This window comes from Nicotiana tabacum, chromosome 15 (genome assembly GCF_000715075.1).
Source record: "Nicotiana tabacum cultivar K326 chromosome 15, ASM71507v2, whole genome shotgun sequence".
Lineage (NCBI taxonomy): Eukaryota > Viridiplantae > Streptophyta > Magnoliopsida > Solanales > Solanaceae > Nicotiana > Nicotiana tabacum.
The window spans coordinates 46757283-46761676 of NC_134094.1; the positions used below are offsets into that span (position 1 = coordinate 46757283).

The 4394-nt window shown below is 40.6% G+C and overlaps 1 non-coding gene across 1 annotated transcript; it reads right to left on the minus strand.

The window, feature by feature from the left end:
- Positions 1-3895: 3895 nt before the first annotated feature.
- On the minus strand, positions 3896-3999 carry LOC142169997 (small nucleolar RNA R71). The gene has a single exon (XR_012699616.1). It is a non-coding gene; the product is annotated as a small nucleolar RNA R71 (small nucleolar RNA).
- Positions 4000-4394: the final 395 nt, after the last annotated feature.

A 4394-nucleotide genomic window follows, 5' to 3' on the forward strand; every position in this document is an offset into this window, starting at 1 on the left:
GCGAAAAAACTTTTCTGCTGTCACTGAGCTGACTTCGGAAGCTTATATCATGCAATCTATAAGGAATTTGGAGATAATCCAAAAACAAAAGTTGTAGCTCTTTGTTTCACGTTTTCAAAAAGTCAAACTGTTTGTTATTTGAAGTTATGTATAGAACGTTATGTCTAATACACTACAGGCTGTCTGAGAAGAGTTTGAGAAGGGTTAATGGAAATTTATTCTTCGCAATCGCGAAGGGTAAACTTTGTGCTGAAAAATTTTGGAATTGCGATCACGATGCTGGAGACCGCGATCGCGAAGGGTACCTCTGGAGTAGTGTACAAAGTACTCTATTTTAAAGGACTTGGTCATTTTATCATATTTTGATTTATGGAGTTCGAATTTGGGCGATTTTGGAGGCGATTTTCACCACATAGATTAGGGTTAATGTTTTTTACTCAGTTTTAATTATATTTCATGAATCTATCTTCGGTTTTGGCATTTGGATTATGGATTTTAAAGAGAAATTGGGGGTTTTTTTCTAAACTTTCTTAAAGTGATTATTTGAGTTTTGAACATCGATTCGGAGTCTTTCATGAACCAAAATCCTAACTTGTCATAATGGCGCCTATCGTGGTACTAGGCAAGCCGACATTTCGAAATAATTCCAACACCTTTAACAGAAATGAATTAAAGCAGTTTAAATAATAAAAGTTCTCATAAAAACAGGGATAAAAACCCAAAACACAACGCGGAAGTTCCCAACTATCGGGGTGTCACAGAGTACATGAGCATCTATACGTCACAATTCTAGAAAATACTGTCTATGATAGTCTGAAACTAAATACAATAAGCAGAAAGATAGGGAAGGAGAGACAAGGCCTGCGAAATGCCGGGCAACTACCTTGGAATCTCCCAAAAGATCAACTATGCGATGAAATCAACACCCACCGTGTCCGGAAACTCCTGAATCTGCACACGAAGTGCAGGGTGTAGCGTGAGTACAACCAACTCAGTAAGTAACAATACTAAATAAAGAATTGAAAGTACTGACAAGCTTCACAGCTAAAGTTCAATTACAGAAATTTAAACATAGTAAGGTAGGCATGCTTTCAAGTTCGACAAATAAGGCCAAAATAGTAATTCATGTCAAGTTCAAATGAAACAGAAAATAATATCTCTCAGAAATTTCAAGACAGTGATATATGACAACTGAAGTGCAACAACAATGAAGTCAATGCATCCTCTCAGAGCAACACTCTCCCATTCACTCCAACCTCACATTCACTCTTTCCTCACAGTCACTCATTCCTCTCAATCACTCAGCACCCGTCACTCGGCACTCGCACTCAGTAGGTACTTGCGCTCACTGGCGGTGTGTACATACTCCGGAGGGGCTCCTTCAGCCAAAGTGCTACAAGCTAATCATGGCATACATTAGTGAAACATGTTGCGGAGTGCAACCCGATCCCATAAACATCCTCACAACCAGGCCCTCAGTATCACTCAGTCATTAATCTCTCCAGTCTCTCTGGCTCTCATAAATCATGATAAGCAGCCCAAACAACAATAATATGATGCATCAATAGTGAACAATAGAGACTGAGATGTAATATATAAGTAAAACTGTGACTGAATACAAAATAATAATTTAGCAGATAATTCAACATGTACACGACCTTTGTGGATCCCTACAGTGCCAACACATAGTCTACACATGATTGCTAACATGATTTGTGGTTCAGTTTCTCTAATACATGGAGAATGTACAGATAACAACAGATTACTCAACTACACAATTCCATGGAATTTGACCAAGTCACAATTCCTACGGTGCACGCCCACACACCCATCACCTAGCATGTGCGTCACCTCAAAATCAAATATATGACACGTAATACGAGGTTTCTTACCCTCAGAACCAAATTTAGAACTGTTACTTACCTCAATCCGGGAAAATCTCTACTCCAACACACCCTTTGTCCCTCGAAACAGCCTCTGAATGCATCAAATCTAGCCATAAACAATTCGATAAAATCAATACGGGCTAAAGGAATCAACTCCATAAGGAAATGCTAAGTATTTAATCAAAAGTCAAAAATTGACTGAAAACGTCACGAAATTAGATAAAAGTCACAAAACCCGAAAGCCCATTCAATCAAGAGTCTAACCATACCAAATTTATTAAAAATCCGACACCAAATTGTCACCCAAATCCCCAAATCAAACTCTCCAAATCCCTAGCCTCAAACTCCCAATTTACACCTTAAATACACACCAACTAGGTGGGAAAATCAATGGGGAAGCAAGATTATTGATCAAAAATGAGCACAAGGAACTTACCTCAAGAATCCCCTCAAAAACCCTCTCAAGGATCACCCAAACCCGTGCTTGAAATGTTTGAAATGAAGCCAAAATCGCGAACCCGTGTTTTAATTATCTGCCCAGCACTTCCGCTTCTGTGGAAACTTAACCGCTTCTGCGGCGTCGCAGAAGTGACATCACACACGTATCTGCAGCATATTCCACTCCTGCAGTCCTTCACTCTACTTTTGTGGACTCGCTTCTGCGAGAACCCAAGACGCCTCTGCGGACCAAGCCCATCTGCCCAGCTCAGCTTCTGCGGTTCCCCTGCCGCATCTGCGGTCACGCAGATTCGGAACATTCTATCGTACCAGTGTGCCATCCGCTTCTGCGCAACTGCGGCCACGCAGGTGCAGAAAACTTCTCGCACCTGCGAACACTTGCACACTCCCTTCCAAGTTGCACTTGTGCAAGCCAGCCCACACCTGTGAGCAAAGCTCTGCATGTGCGGTTACACCAGTAGAGGTCAAACTTCAGCAATCACTCAACTTCAACTTTTGATCTATTAACCATCCGGAATCAACCCGAGGCCCTCGGGACCTCAACCAAGCACACCAACAAGTCCTAAAACATCATACAAACTTAGTCGACCCCTCAAATCATATTAAACAACTTCAAAAATATGAATCACATCCCAATTCAAGCTTATTGAATCTAAGGAAATTCAACTTCTACAAATGACGTCAAAACTTTTCAAAACACGTCCGATTGACCCCAAATTTTACACACAAGTGACAAATGACATTACGGACCTATGCCAACTTTCGGAATCAGAATTCAACCCCGATATCAAAAATTCCACTCCCGGTCAAACTTCCCAAAAATTTAACTTTTGCCATTTCAAGCCTAATTCCACTACGGATCTCAAAATCATAATCCGGACACGCTCCTAAGTCCAAAATCTCCCAACGGAGCTAACGGAACCATCAAAACTCCATTTCGAAGTTGTTTACTCATAGATCAACATCTGGTCAATCATTTCAGCTTAAGCTTACAACCTTGAGACTAAGTATCTCATTTCATTTTGAATTCATTCCGGACCCGAAACGACTACCCCGACAAGTCACATAACAGCTATAAAGTATAAAATGAGAAGTAAATGGGGAAACGGGGCTACAACTATGAAAATGACCGGTCGGGTCGTTATATCCTCCCCATCTTAATCAAAATCAACCCTTGCCTGGGAGACCACTTGGCGATTAAGCTAGACCGGTCTACAATAAAGGTTTTTCAAGTGTTATACCACCTCCAATTGCAGCAAATAATTTTGAATAGAAGCAAGGGTTACTCCAAACTCTTCAGAATTATTGTATCTTCAGAGGGAAGCAAAACGAAGATCCAAGCACATATATAATGGACTTCGAGGAGATTATGAACACCTTTCAGTACAATGGTGTGTCACATAATGTTGTTTACTTAAGGGCATTCCCCTTCACACTTCAAAGATGATGCAAAGCAGTGGCTTCGAAGCTTACCTAATGGATCGATTCGAATATGGGATGAGATGACCAGAAAATTTCTTGATAAATATTTCTCATCAGCTAAGACGGGCAAGTTTAGAAGAGAAATCCATAACTTCTGCCAGAACGATATTGAGACTGTGTTTGAAGCTTAGGAGAGGTTTAAGGAAATAGTCAGAAAGTGTCAACATAGCGTAATTAAACTCTGGATGCAACTCTAGGACTTTTGGGATGGATTGACATCGGCCTCACGTTGAACATAGAGCAATGCAGTTGAAGGTCATTTGATGAAGAAGAATCCAGAGGAGATAGTCACAATTCTTGATGAGTTGTATGAAGATACAAATCAGTGGCCTTCTGAGAGTGCTGAAAGAAAAAGATCGATAGGAGTTCACTAGGTTGATGCTAACACATCTGTACAAGTACAGCTTGATTCTATGGCTAAAGAAATACGTAAGTTGACCTTAGCTACGATACAAAGTAAGCCTCACGCAGCTTGTGATATATGTGAAAGAGGACATCCTACTTATGAGTGTCAAGCCTCAACTGAGGAAGTGAATGCTGTGGGAAATTATAATGCGATGGGTTAGA